The sequence below is a fragment of the Canis lupus genome, chromosome 4 (genome assembly GCF_003254725.2).
Source record: "Canis lupus dingo isolate Sandy chromosome 4, ASM325472v2, whole genome shotgun sequence".
Lineage (NCBI taxonomy): Eukaryota > Metazoa > Chordata > Mammalia > Carnivora > Canidae > Canis > Canis lupus.
This window is the reverse complement of record NC_064246.1, coordinates 24483668-24498804: the sequence shown is the minus strand read 5'-3', so window position 1 is coordinate 24498804 and position 15137 is coordinate 24483668. Positions and strand designations below refer to the sequence as shown.

General features: G+C 39.7%; 1 protein-coding gene and 1 pseudogene across 9 annotated transcripts in view; one reads left to right on the top strand and one right to left on the bottom strand.

Moving 5' to 3' along the window:
- USP54 (ubiquitin specific peptidase 54) overlaps positions 1 to 15137 on the top strand; it is a 122603-nt gene that overhangs the window by 31820 nt on the left and 75646 nt on the right. Inside the window, exon 1 of one of the 9 annotated variants that reach the window (XM_025434741.3) lies at positions 11499 to 11648. The exons of 7 other annotated variants lie outside the window; for them this stretch is intronic. The gene's annotated coding sequence lies outside the window, so the exon portion shown is untranslated. Of the gene's footprint in view, positions 1 to 11498; positions 11649 to 13121; positions 13284 to 15137 lie in introns of those variants that run through there. One more of the 9 variants, XM_025434743.3, reaches the window with a different exon arrangement.
- Positions 1 to 15137, bottom strand: part of LOC112651492 (40S ribosomal protein S27-like) — a 62837-nt pseudogene that overhangs the window by 8652 nt on the left and 39048 nt on the right.

The window sequence follows — 15137 nt, the reverse complement described above, 5'->3', positions numbered from 1 at the left end:
CCAGTTTTGGTAGTTTGTGGCTTTCCAGGAATGCGTCCATTTCTTCTAGATTGCCTAATTTATTGGCGTATAGCTGTTCATAATATGTTTTCAAAATCGTTTGTATTTCCTTGGTGTTGGTAGTGACCTCTCCTTTCTCATTCATGATTTTATTAATTTGAGTCTTCTCTCTCTCCTTTTTAATAAGGCTGGCTAATGGCTTATCTATCTTATTAATTCTTTCAAAGAACCAACTCCTGGTTCTGTTGATCTGTTCCACAGTTTTTCTGGTCTCGATTTCGTTGAGTTCTGCTCGAATCTTTATTAACTCTTGTCTTCTCCTGGGTGTAGGATCTATCTGCTGTTTTTTCTCTAGCTCCTTTTAGTGTAAGGTTAGCTTTTGTATTTGAGTTCTTTCCAGTTTTTGAATGGATGCTTGTATTGCGATGTATTTCCCCCTCAGGACTGTTTTTGCTGCATCCCAAAGATTTTGAACGGTTGTATCTTCATTCTCATTAGTTTCCATGAATCTTTTTAATTCTTCCTTAATTTCCTGGTTGACCCTTTCATCTTTTAGCAAGATGGTCCTTAACCTCCACGTGTTTGAGGTCCTTCCAAACTTCTTGTTGTGATTTAGTTCTAATTTCAAGGCATTATGGTCTGAGAATATGCAGGGGATGATCCCAATCTTTTGCTATCGGTTCAGACCCGATTTGTGACCCAGTATGTGGTCTATTCTGGAGAAAGTTCCATGTGCACTTGAGAAGAATGTATATTCAGTTGAGTTTGGATGTAAAGTTCTGTAGATATCTGTGAAATCCATCTGGTCCAGTGTATCATTTAAAGCTCTCGTTTCTTTGGAGATGTTGTGCTTAGAAGACCTATCGAGTATAGAAAGAGCTAGATTGAAGTCACCAAGTATAAGTGTATTATTATCTAAGTATTTCTTCACTTTGGTTATTAATTGATTTATATATTTGGCAGCTCCCACATTGGAGGCATATATATTGAGGATTGTTAAGTCCTCTTGTTGGATAGATCCTTTAAGTATGAGATAGTGTCCCTCTTCATCTCTCACTACAGTCTTCGGGGTAAATTTTAGTTTATCTGATATAAGGATGGCTACCCCTGCTTTCTTTTGAGGACCATTCGAATGGTAAATGGTTCTCCAACCTTTTATTTTCAGGCTGTAGGTGTCCTTCTGTCTAAAATGAGTCTCTTATAGACAGCAAATAGATGGGTCCTGCTTTTTTATCCAGTCTGAAACCCTGCGCCTTTTGATGGGGTCATTAAGCCCGTTCACGTTCAGAGTTACTATTGAGAGATATGAGTTTAGTGTCATCATGATATCTATTCAGTCCTTGTTTTTGTGGATTGTTCCACTGAACTTCTTCTTCAAGGGGATTTTAAGAGTCCCCCTTAAAATTTCTTGCAGAGCTGGTTTGGAGGTCACATATTCTTTCAGTTGCTGCCTGTCTTGGAAGCTCTTTATCTCTCCTTCCATTTTGAATGAGAGCCTTGCTGGATAAAGTATTCTTGGTTGCATGTTCTTCTCATTGAGGACCCTGAATATATCCTGCCAGCCCTTTCTGGCCTGCCAGGTCTCTGTGGAGAGGTCTGCTGTTACCCTAATACTCCTCCCCATAAAAGTCAGGGATTTCTTGTCTCTTGCTGCTTTAAGGATCTTCTCTTTATCTTTGGAATTTGCAAGCTTCACTATTAAATGTTGAGGTGTTGAACGGTTTTTATTGATTTTAGGGGGGGATCTCTTTATTTTCTGGATCTGAACGCCTGTTTCCCTTCCCAGATTAGGAAAGTTTTCAGCTAGAATTTGTTCAAATACATATTCTGGCCCTCTGTCCCTTTCCGCGCCCTCGGGAACACCAATTAAACGTAGGTTTTTCTTCCTCAGGCTGTCGTTTATTTCCCTTAATCTATCTTCATGGTCTTTTAATTGTTTGTCTCTTTTTTCCTCAGTTTCCCTCTTTGCAATCAACTTGTCTTCTATGTCACTCACTCGTTCTTCCACCTCGTTAACCCTCGTTGTTAGGACTTCTAGTTTGGATTTCATCTCATTCAGTTGATTTTTAATTTCTGCCTGATTAGCTCTAAATTCTGCAGTCATGAAGTCTCTTGAGTCCTTTATGCTTTTTTTCTAGAGCCACCAGTAGCTGTATAATAGTGCTTCTGAATTGGCTTTCTGACATTGAATTGTAATCCAGATTTTGTAACTCTGTGGGAGAGAGGACTGTTTCTGATTCTTTCTTTTGGGGTGAGGTTTTCCTTCTAGTCATTTTGCTCAGTGCAGAGTGGCCAAAAGTGAGTTGTATTGGGAAAAGGAGAAAAAGAGAGGAGAGAAAGAAGGAAAGAAAAGAGAAAGAAAAAAGAAAAAAGAAAAAAGAAAAAGAGAAAGAAAAAGAAAGGAAAAAAAGGGTGGGGGAAGGAAACAAATCAAAAAGCAAAACAAAATGAAACAAAACAAAACAACAACAACAACAACAACAAAAACCACGGGGGAGTATCTTCTGATTCTGTATACTTTAAGTCCCTTGACTTCCCTTGGAACTTGTCCGTCTAGCTGGTCTTCTGGGGGAGGGGCCTGCTGTGCTGATTTTCAGGTGTTAGCACTTGGGGGAACTGCTCTGCCCCCTGCCTGGTGCAGAGCTCAGTGGGGGTTGTTTACCCCGTGAGGCCCCTGGAGGAACAACCCCAGTGGCTGCCGCAGCTCTGGAAACCTGGATTCAGCTCCCACAGTAACTACTGAGCTCTCCGTCTGCAGGGCCTGGAAGCTCCGGGGCGGGCCGCTGATCTGCTCAGCTCCGGGCAGGAACGTCCTTGCTGTCCTGGGACCTCCTGGCCTCTGCCTGTCCTGGGGGGAGGCCGGATCCTGGGCTGTGTCCCGGTGCCCTGTGCTCCGGGGCCTGCGCTGTTGGATTCACGCTCCCGGCAGCGCAGCCACCTACGCGGAGCCGCCGCCGGAGCCCCTGGGAGCTGCTCCCGGGTCCCGCCGTGCGCGCTGCAGCCCTTCAGGGAGCTCGGCGCACTCTCCTGGGCGCGCGCAGGTGTCTGTTGGTGTCCCAGGGATCCTGAGGGCATCCCCGCCCTCCTGGGGTCCTGCTCCAACTCCCTGCGAGCCCCTTTCCGCCCGGGAAGGTTGGTGCAGCTCCTGCTTCTCCGGGACGGGGCTCTCCTGTCCTGGGGACACTCGCCCCAGCTTTAGCCCGGTTCCTCGCAGGGCCCCTCCCCCTTGGATGCCTTTTGTTTCTTTATTTCTTTTTTCCCCGTCTTCCTACCTTGGTAGAAGCGCGAACTCTTCTCACTGTAGCATTCCAGGTGTTCTCTCTTTAATTCTGAGGCCGAATTCATAGATTTTCAGGAAAATTTGAAGGTTTTCTAGGTAATTTGGTGGGGACAGGTGATTTGGAGACCCTACTCTTCCGCCATCTTGCCCCTCCCTCCAAATGCAATTCAGTGGTTTTTAATATATTCACTGAGTTGAACAACCATCATCACAATCAATTTTAGAATATTTTTATCACCCTCAAAAGAAATGCCTATGCCTGTTCTGGACATTTCATACAATTAGAATCATGCAATAGGTGGTCTTTTGTGATTGGCTTTTTCCACTTAGCATACTTTAAGTTATATATATTATACATATTATAGCATATATTGACACTTTATTCTAATGTTAATACTATTCCATTGTATGAATATACCATAATTTATCCATTCATTAGTTGATACATACTTGGGTTGCTTCCACGTTTTGGCTATTAAGAATAAAGCTGTTATGCACATTTGTGTACAAGTTTTTGAATGAACACATGTTTTCATTTCTCTTGGGTATATGATTAGGAGTAGAATTGCTGGGTCATATTGTAATTCTATGTTTAATCTTTTGAGGATCGGCCAGACTGTTTTCTAAGGTAGCTGCACCATTTACATTTCTACCATAAGTGTAGGTTTCAGATTTCTTCATATTCTTGCCAACATTCAGTATTATCTATCTTTTTGATTATAGCCATCTTAGTGAGTGTGAAAAGGTATCTAATTGTGATTTTGATTATTTAAAAACATTTAGGGCAGCCCCTGTGGCGCAGCGGTTTAGCGCCACCTGCAGCCCAGGGCGTGATCCTGGAGACCGGGGATCAAGTCCCACGTCGGGCTCCCTGCATGGTGCCTGTTTCTCCCTCTGCCTGTGTCTCTGCCTCTCTCTCTAGCTGTGTCTCTATGAATAAATAAATTAAAAAAAAATTATTTTTTTGAGAGAGCATGTCTGCACATGAGTGGGCGGGGAAGGGCAGAGGTAGGGAGAGGGAGAAAATCTCAAGCAGACTCCCCACTGAGCATGGTGCCCCACACGGGGCACGATCTCATGACCCCTGAGATCATGAACTGACCCAAAACCAAGAGTTGGACTTAACCAACTGAGCCACCCAGATGCCCAGTGATTTTTATTTTGTTTTTATTTAACTTTTTTTTTAAAAGATTTATTTATTTATTTATTTATGATAGAGATAGACACAGAGAGAGAGAGAGAGGCAGAGACACAGGAGGAGGGAGAAGCAGGCTCCATGCTGGGAGCCCGATGTGGGAATCGATCCAGGGACTCCAGGATCATGCCCTGGGCCAAAGGCAAGCGCTAAACCACTGAGCCACCCAGGGATCCCGTGTTTTTATTTAACTTGTGTTTAAAAATTACTATTATTAAAATTTGTTTTAAAAAATACTTTTGAGTATATTTAAAATTATTTATTATTAAAAATAGTTTATTTTTTAGAGCAGTTTTAGATTTTTAAAAAAGATTTATTTATTTATTTATTCATGAGAGACACACAGAGAGAGGCAGAGACATAGGCAGAGGGAGAAACAGGCTCCCTGCAGGGAGCCCGATGTGGGACTGGATCCCAAGACCCCAGGATCATGAACTGAGCCAAAGTCAGATATTCAACCACTGAGCCACCCAGCTGCCCCAGAACAGGTTTAGATTTACAAAAAATTTGAGCAGATTGTAGACGCAGTTCCCATGTGGTCCCCGCCCCCCCCACAGTTTCTCCTATTATTAATTTTTTACATTAGTATAGTATGTTGCAGTTAATGAACCAATATTGATATGTTGTTATTAAGTAAAGTCCATAGTTTATTCAAATGTCTTCAGTTTTTACCTAATATCTTTTTTGGTTCTAAGTTCCTATCTAAAATTCCACATTACAGGGGTGCCTGCGTGGTACAGCTGATTAAGCATCAGACTCTTGGTTTTGGCTCAGGCTGTAATCTCAGTGTTGTGAGATGGAGTCCTTCATTGGGGTCCATATTTGGTGTGGAGTCTGCCTGGGAGTCTCTCTTACTCTCCATCTCCCCTCCTGTTTGTGCTCTCTCTCTCTCTCTCTCTCTCTCTCAATAAATAAATAAACCTTAAAAAAAAAAAACAACTCCATGTATGTTACTTGTCAGTTCTTGCTGGCTCCTCTTAGCTATAAGGGTTTTGCATACTCTGATCGTTTTTGATGATCTTGACAGTTTTGAGGAGTACTGGTTAAGTATTTTGTAGGACGCCCCTCTTTTGGAATTGTTTTGTATTTTTCTCATGATTGGACTGGGGTTGAGGTTTTTGAGTAGAAGATCACAGGGATACAATGTCATTCTCATTGTATCATAACAAGGAATGTATTATTGATGTGATTTATCATTGTTGATACTGAGCTGGCTAATGCACTGACTGTCAGGTTTCTCCACTGTATAGTCACTCCTGCCACTTTCTGTACTCTGCTGTTGAGTAGTTTTTCATGTGCTCATTACCCATTTATATATCTTCTTTGGAGAAATATCTATTCAGATATTATTTATTTATTTATTTAAGATTTTATTTATTTGTTCATGAGAGACAGAGAGAGAGAGGCAGAGACACAGGCAGAGGGAGAAGCAGGGTCCCCGCAGGGAGCCCAATGTGGGACTCGATCCCGGATCCCGGGATCTCGACCTGAGCCGAAGGCAGGTGCCCAACTGCTGAGCCATCCAGGTGTCCCTCAGATACTTTTTTTGTTTGTTTGTTTGTTTCCTCAGATACTTTTTAAACTGAGGTTTTAAAAGATACCTATTTGTAATTTGGATTGTTTTTATTATTCAGTTGGTAGAATTCTTTATATATTCTAGATACAAGTCCCTTATATATAATTTGCAAATATTTATTCCCATTCTTTGGGTTGTCTTACTAATTTTGATGAAGTCAGATTTATGTATTTTTTCTTTTGCTGCTTATGTCCTCTTAGAAGACCACCTAATCCAAGGTCATGAAGATATCTGTTTATATATTCTTCTAAAAGTTTTATAGTTTTAGCTCACTCATTTGGAGATTTGACCCCATTGTGAATTAATTTTTACCTGTAATGTGCAACAGGAGTCCAACTTCATTCTCTTCATTCTCTTCTTCATTCAGTTGCTTCAATGCCATTTGTTAATGAGACTATTCTTTTGCCATTGAGTTGTCCTGGCACAACCATTTGATAATTAAGGTTCAGTTGAACAAAGCAAAAAATTTAGCATATACATCTCAACATATTATTAATAACTCTACCCCAAATCAGTTCAACTTTTCTGAAGTATGGTAGAAATCTCTGAGGCTTTCACTATTGTTAGAGAAGACCAAAAATAATTCAGGAAACAATATCGCCAAAAATATAAATTACTTTGCTGACAGCTTACCACAGCTGTAGACTCAATTTGGTTCTTTTTTTCCTTTTCCTTTTATTTGGGTATAGTTGACGCACAATGTTATATTAGTTTCAGGTGTACACTTAGTGATTTGGCAAGTTTTCACAAGTGTAGCTACTGTCTGTCCCATTGCATTATTATTAAATATCATTGACTATATTCCTTTTTAATTCATGAGAGAGAGAGAGAGAGAGAGGCAGAGGCAGAGGGAGAAGCAGACTCCATGCAGGGAGCCTGATATGGGACTCAATCCCAGGACCATGGGATCATGCCTCGAGCTGAAGGCAGATGCTCAACTGCTGAGCCACCCAGGAGTCCTGACTATATTCCTTATGCTATGCCTTTTATTGCTGTGACTTATCTGTTCTGTAACTGGAAGCCTCCCTCTTCCCTTCACCCATTTTGCCCCTAGTCCCAGCAACCATTAGTTCTCTGTATTTATAGATTTGATTCTTTTCATTTGTTTATTCATTTTTTTTAGATTTCACTTATGAATGGAATCACATGGTATTTGTCTTTCTCAGTCTAACATTTCATTTAGTGTAATACTGTCTAGATCCATCCATTTTGTCTCAAATGGCACAATCTCATCCTTTTTAATGGCTGTGTAAGATTCCATTGTAAATATACCACATTTTCCTTATCCATTCATCTACTGATAGACACAGGTTGCTTCCATATATTGGCTATTGTAAAAAATGCTGCAATAACCATAGGGGTGCATATATTTCTTCGAATTAGTCTTTTTGTTTTCTTGGATAAGTACCCAATAGTGGAATTAAGATTCTCTCACTCTCCCTCTGCCCCACCACATCCCTCTCTTTCTCCCCCCTCTAAAAATAAATAAAAGAGAATGACAGATTTATATTTTTTATTGCTTTCTGTGAGACTAGAATTAGGTGATCCTGCAGTGTACTTGAGAGATATTTCACATTCTTACTGCTTTCTAGGAGTTTCAGCCTAATTTACGAAAATTTAAGCCCTGTTCTAGAGATATGTTGGCTAATATTCATAATGATAATGCTATTTGAAGTAATTTTTAGGAGGGTGCAAGATGTAATTGAATATATTAATTTAAACAGTGATGATATTGTAACAGCAGAAACCCAAATAAATGGTCTCTGAGAGCATGCAAGTGAGCAGGAGTGGGGAGGGGCAAAGGGAGAAAGAGAATCCCAAGCAGGCTCCACGCCCAGTGTTGACTTGAGCCCACAACTCTGAGATCATGACCCCAGCTGAAATTAAGTCTGACTCTTAACTTACAGAGTCACCCAGGCGCCCCTTTCCTCTTTTTTCTTTTTTTTTTTAAGAGTCCATTTGTATGAGAAATACACGAAAGTTTTCTTGGATGGTTTTACTCAGTAGGCCTGTGCTTAACAGCCAAAGTTTCTCCAAAATGTGTCCTTAGAATAAAATTTTTCCCCTTGTTTCTCTTCCTTGTCTGTAATATACGTCTTCTCAGTACTATGTACTTAAGTGAAATCATCAGATATTTAAGGTATAGACACTATTTACCAATACTGTGAATAAATCTCAGAATAAAAACTAGATACAAATTAGCTGTATAGTTTTTCTTGTTTTCCTTGGACTTTATTGTATTCTCCTTTACAATATAGAGACAAAAAGCTAGAATATTTTGGGGGGATTCCTTCTTAACTGAAATCAAGTTGGTATCTTAGTTTCATTTTCTAGAACTCCAGTTTCACAGCTCTGAATTAAGCTCCCCCCCCCATTTTTTTTCCTGTGAGCATATAGCCTAGGGGTTAAATGCTACTGTTTCTATGGTCTTCCACTTGATACAAAGTAATCTCTACCCTGCTCCTCCCCACCTCAATCCTCCATAGTTTATTTAAAAGTCCACAGACTTCCTCAGTACCCTCTGGAGTGCTAGAATGAAGAGGCTTTTATTTTCCAATTTGGCTCCAACTCTGGAGCCACTCAACTCTTGTCTTTACTGCCAACATCACCATTATCATTAGCATGTCAGAAATACAAATCAACGAAAATGGTTTTGCTTTGGGGTTACTCCAGGAGGGAGTCACCTTGGTTTTTCTTAGAGGAATTCCATTTCTCTTTTATAACTTTAAGAGAAGCAAAATGTTCCTTCATTAAATTGAACATTCTGCTGTATCCTACCTTGCTTGTTAGTGGAGACCAATTATGAAACATTGTGGTATCAGACTAAGTGGGGTCTTTTTAGCCTGGGTTCTTGCTCCCCTCCTCCATTTCTCTTAATTACTTTATTCAAGTCTTAGGGGTAGTTTCTCCCATATTTTTGTTTCCTGAGGTGTCTGTCTCTTTTTTTTTTTTTGCTCTCTCTTTTTTTTTTTTTTTTTAATTTATTCATGAGAGAGGCAGAGACACAGGCAGAGGGAGAAGCAGGCTCCATGCAGGAAGCCCAATGTGGGGCCAGATCCCAGGACTCAGGATCATGACCTGAACCAAAGGGAGACACTCAACCGCTGAGCCAGCGAGTCATCCCCGGTCTTTGTCTCTTATAGTCAAAGGAAGGCTAATGTGTAATACTCCTTGCATAGTACTAGAACAATATGACAAGTTTTGTTGAAGCACAATTTTAAAAAGTACTGTTGTAACCAGTCATCTAACTTTAGATTCCTGGGATATTTATTTACTTATAAAGATTTTATTTATTTATTTGAGAGAGAGAAAGAGCATGAGGAAGGGCGCGGTGGGTGTGCAGGGAGAGGGAGAAGCAGGCTCCCCCCTGAGCAGGAAACCTGACCCAGGCAGGGGTCCATCCCAGGACTTTGGGATCATGACCTGAGCCAAAGGCAAGTGCTTACTTAACCAGCTGAGCCACCCAGGTGCCCAGGATCTTAGGACATTTTAACGTGACTTCTGAAACCATATATATCACTCTCCCTCTTGACCTAACAGTCATGCTCACAAAAAAACTCTTCCACAGGCAGTTTGGCACTTAGGTAGCAGACACCTGTAGTTACTCCTGTGTTACACCTGTAGTTATCTCCTGTGCAGTCTTGAAAAGGAAATAAGAAGTGTCAAAAATAGGGGCACCTGGGTGGCTCAGTTGGTTTAAGTGTACAACTCTTGATCACAGCTCAGTCTCAATTTCACAGTTGTGACTTCAAGCCCTGCTGGGTGTGGAGCCTACTTAAAAAAAAAGAAGTCAAGAAATAACTTCTACAAGGCGGGATGTGATTATATAGAAGAGTTTTATATGAATTACTTTTTGAGGGGCTTCAAAAGAGATTACAATCTGTCAGGGTGAGATTTTCCAGTGGATCACCTTCCTTGCCTGGCTATATATGAAAAGTTATTTATGTAGTTACATTGTAACCAGGGTTGAAGATCTGTAACTCTGCTCCAGTATTCTAGTTTTATTTGATTAGTCCCACAACGCATGTATAACTGTCACTGAATGACTTGATTAGAGAGCTTGACCTTGATAATTTGTATATTCTTTCTTTGCAATTAGCACTGATCAATAGAAATCCTAGGTTTCATACTTTAGAATGACATCTCTACCCCCACCTACCATTAGGAGACCCCAGTTAGAATGCTAATGGTTAGCAAAAGAAAAGCAATATTGTATCTTTTTTTTTTTTTTGGACACTCTTACTGTTGTGAAAGGAGTACTTTAGTATATTTAGTATATTGTTAAAATGTAAGAGCCTAATTAGTTTTGGGCAATGCCTGCAGGTGTTTAATTTTACTAGTAAATCTTTTAAAAAGTCAACTCATTTTCTCTTGCAACCTATAGAAATACAACAGACCTTCATAATTGGTAGGGATTCTGCTGATGAGTTTTTTTAAATCAATATTCTTATAAGACAACTCCTTTTAATAAAGTTGTTTTGTAACTGGGTGTAATACATAGAAGGGTGTGTGTTGGTCTTCTGGGGCCTCTGTGCCCTGCCTGCAAATGTAAGTTCTGGGCTGACTGATCACATGTTTGGGGTCAGAACTCTGTCTGCTATTTGTTTTTGGTGATATAACTTGGCTTCTTCTCTGAAAGAGGGGTGGAGATCTTTCACTGTCCTTGCCTTTGGTTTTGGGAATCTTTGAATTCGCAAGCATTTTAAAATTGATTCTTGAATTCAGCAGCTCAGTTCATGCGATAATTTTCCTTAAGAGTTTGTGTCTTGGGATCCCTGGGTGGCGCAGCGGTTTGGCGCCTGCCTTTGGCCCAGGGCGTGATCCTGGAGACCCGGGATCGAATCCCACGTCGGGCTCCCGGTATGGAGCCTGCTTCTCCCTCTGCCTGTGTCTCTGCCTCTCTCTCTCTGTGTGACTATCATAAATAAATAAAAATTAAAAAAAAAAAAAAAGAGTTTGTGTCTTGTGTAAGGAGGTGTTTTGCTTATTAAAGTGATATAATTTAAGTCCAGAAAGTCTTGGAATTGTGAATTAAGTGGTCAAACAATGACATTGTTTTGGTTATTATCTAAAGTAGTTTGGGCATGTCTTCTTCTAGCGCTCCTTTTCACTGTGGTGCAAGGGACTGTTTTTTAGGGCTGGCCCTCTGGAAGCAGCTGCTATCCTGCAAACCTTATTGTTATACTGCTGACCTTTGTCAGCAGGAATGCCCCTAGAGAAAACAGCCTCCTAATTGTTTTTCTTAAGCCTCTATGAAGTTTATGATATGTCCTTTCAAGTTACTTTTGGTTGCTTTCTTAAGTTTACTTTGTTTACATTTAATTGAAGGCTCCATCTTTTTAGCTTTATCATGAAATGCCAGTTCTGAGTTCCTGGTAGGTGGTAAAAAAGAATTGCCTTTTCCCTGTTACCCTGTTCTGCAGGAAGCCTTTGTGGTTTAGATTCACAGTTTTCCCATTGTTGCTAGCTGCAGTTGTCTCCTCCCTCCCATACCCTTCCCTCCCAGCAACTCTAGCTCTTCCCCTGGCCCTCCTCATTCCTGTATCCCATGCCCCACAAATGCCCTTGGGATTGCTGGAGTTTGAACATGCTGCCTGGTAAGTCTTGTTTTTGTGGCAAAACTGCAAGTGGATGGAGGGGTTTAGTCTTTGTGTCTAGGTTAGTCTTTGTGAAGTGTTGTTTTTAATAGCAAAGGTTTAAACTTTGAAATTTAGGTTGTAGGACTCTCAACTTTTAGGAGAGCTTCGTCATATGACTGTTGTTTTTGGTCTTCTTTCCTCTCTGTTTCAATTATTAAGGCTTTGGAAATTTGATTTTTATTATTGGTTTAAAAAAACATTCTCATAGATTTTCTTGAGCTCATTAAGATTAAAGCAAGTGTTATAGGCTTAATATTTAAATTTACTTCAAATGCAAGTATGTTTGTGATATTTTTATATTTATCTTCAGTATTAACTTACTGATAAAGTAATAGTAAAAAAAAGTAATAGTGAAGTAAAGATCTATTTTGTGGCTCAGCTGGAAAGAAGCATTTGCTTCTAGAATCAGAATGATTCTTTTTTCCTCTCAGCAGAATGTTTTTGGCAAAATTCACTAAGATTTTAGCAATATGTTCTTAATTCTGGGAAATGGTTTGCTGAGTACTTCAGGATAACAGATGATTCTGGGAATTACTTTTTGGGGAAGTTAGATTTATTCATTAGCTCCTGGTCCCTTGAGGTATGAGATCTATAATCCCTTTGAAAGTAAAATATTTAATATTTGGTGTTCAGATTGAGTCAAGTATCACTTTGATAATGGACTTTTTATTTCTTTGGATTGTATGTTTCGATATTCAACTAGGAAGCTGTACGTGCGCACACTTTTGGTTTTCCAAAAGTATTGCTAATTACAGTCATTTTTATGTTAGTGTGAGGGAAAACTTCTTTGTGGGATGTTTATTGCTGTTCAGTTGAGCCATTTATTCAAGTGATACCTGGACTGTACAGTAACGATTTCCTGAATTTCTGTGATGTGGCAGGTGCTAGTTCCTATGCTAAGTACTTTGCATTTAGTTCTAATTCCCAGTTATAACACTGCCACATAGGTAGCATTATCCCTCTAGGAAGCAGATGTGCATGGGTAGAAGGAACATGGGTTTTTCGTTCTTGCAAAATGAGAATAATCTCCATCTGGCAGATTTAGTTGTGGGAATTAAAGGATGTACCATGTGTATGGTGCCTAGCTCAGAGCTGGTGTTCATTAAGTGGTGACTGCTATTATAATTTTATAGCTAAATAACTTGCTAAAAATCTCTCAGTTTTGAGTGTTAGAGCTAGGATTCAAACTGGCTCAAACCTGGCATCTGGTAGCATATTTTTGAGTATTGTGAAGGCTTTTAGAAATTTCAGTGGATCCCTACCTATTCCTCTGCCTCCTGCCTCCATAGAGGAAAGGTTCTTTATAGATGCCCTTCTTTTCTTGGTATCCTCTGTCACCTTCCCAGTCATGTGCTTGGTCTCTCACACTGGAGTTGCTTGTGCCATTCAGTACCAGTATTCTCCCAGCAGTAATGAGTCAAGCCAGTGCAGTCAGTGGCTTCTCTGCCTATTTTCCTCCTATTGATAGAGCCATCATGCTTTCATTATTGTTTGTGCCGAAAGAATTTAGGTAGTGATGTGTTTATAATGATTCATAAATAGTGCATAGTTGCAATCAAGCATTTAAATTAAGAAGACTCAAGGATTTAAAAGGTAGGAGGAAAAATCTCTAGCTCGTAAGTTACTGAGCCAGAGGATAATATAGGGCAACTTCATGCAACTCCTAGTTACCGTTTTGCCATTCTGGGGCCTAATATAATTGCTATGGATTCTTTTTCCTTTAACCCCTGTTGTTACTAGGTTGGTGCTATTAGCAATGTGTCTGAGAAAGAACATTGTATTAGCCCTTCTGGCTATAAGGTAGAGTATCTTTATTCCACAGACCTTTTGGAAACAGAATGTGTAATTTAAATGATATGGTATGATTTCGGCAGTAGGTTCAGGGAAGAGACAGAGGAATGATTTATCATACTTATGACTGAGTTAATCTCTAAACTGAAAAATGTGTTTCACAAAGCTTAGATCTTCATTTATTCTTTTATTTAACAAGTATCGAGTATCTGTTCAGTGTAAGGCAGTTTAACTTTCTATATTGTATTCTAATAAAGTACAGATATACTGGTTAAGTACTGATTAATGAAGTTCCTGGAGGGAGGGAATATGTTCCAATTGGTAAGGAGCAGTATATAGACAATTCTTTGGAAAATGGTTTAATATAAATGACTATTCCTTCTTAATAGGGTGTGGCTATCATTAGTCTCTATTACTGTAAACTGCCAGCAGAATGGCTTTTTCAAACAGGTTTGCTGAGTGGAAAGGATTACTTGTGTTAGGTAGGACTGGAAAGATGGGAGTGGGAAGGGAATAATATTCCTTATTGAGCAAAATGCTGGGAGTATATACAGAACAAATCTCTTTTTGTGTTTTAAGGGAGTTAGTGGTAGATGAGGTTGGAAACTGCATAGGTTAAGATTATACAAGGCTATTTAAGGCCAACGAGTTTTGACTGTATTTTGTCACTGAACTTCTATAAGCTAAATAGTGATTGATTGATCAGAGTTTGCTTTTGGCAGTACTATATAGACAGGATTAGAAAGGGAAACATAGTTTGGAAATTATTACGGAGATCTAGGTAAATTGTATTGAGAATGCATTATTTTTAGAATACATTTGCCCTCATTTTGATATGGCTTTGGGTTTATGCTATTAATTGCAGTTTAATGTCATAGAATTTTTACATTAAGTTTATGTGTGTGTGTTTGTGTGTGTAAGAGAGAAAGAAGGAAGGAGAGAGGCATAGGGAATGGCCAATCATAATCATTTTTCTTTAAGTAAATTCTATGTCCAACATGGGGCTCAAACTCATGACCCTGAGATCAAGAGTTGTATGCTCTACCAACTGAGTCAGTCAAGCATCCCCTCCAGCCATCATAATTGGAACTCTTATTTTGTACCTGTCCCTAAGTATTTTGCATATATGATTTTGTTGAATACTCTCAACAGATCACATTTATTGTAGGTAGTAAATGATCTGAAAGTAATGGAGCAGGTTTGGAATGTAGATTCATCTTTTAGAAAAGATTTTATTTATTCATTTGAGAGACAGTGAGAATGAGCAGAGAGAGAGGCAGGGGGAGACGGAGAAGCAAACTCCCTGCTAAGCTGGGAGCCCGACATGGGATTCTATCCTAGGACCTGGAGATCATGACCTGAGTGGAAAGCAGATGCTTAACCATCTGAGCCACCCAGGTGCTCTGGAATGTAGATTCATCTTATTCTTTATTATCATCAAGGCATTTATGTCTCACTAATACTAGGTACCAGGCTAATTATACATGTATATATTATCCTCGTAACAATCCTATGACTTAGATGTTATTTCTTAATCCCATTTTACTGATGAGGTGGCTGAGACTTCAATAACTGATTCAGTAACTTGGTCATGATGTTGTTAGTTGGCAGAGTCCAGACCTACTTGTCCAGTTCTACCTTGCTAACTGTGGATCC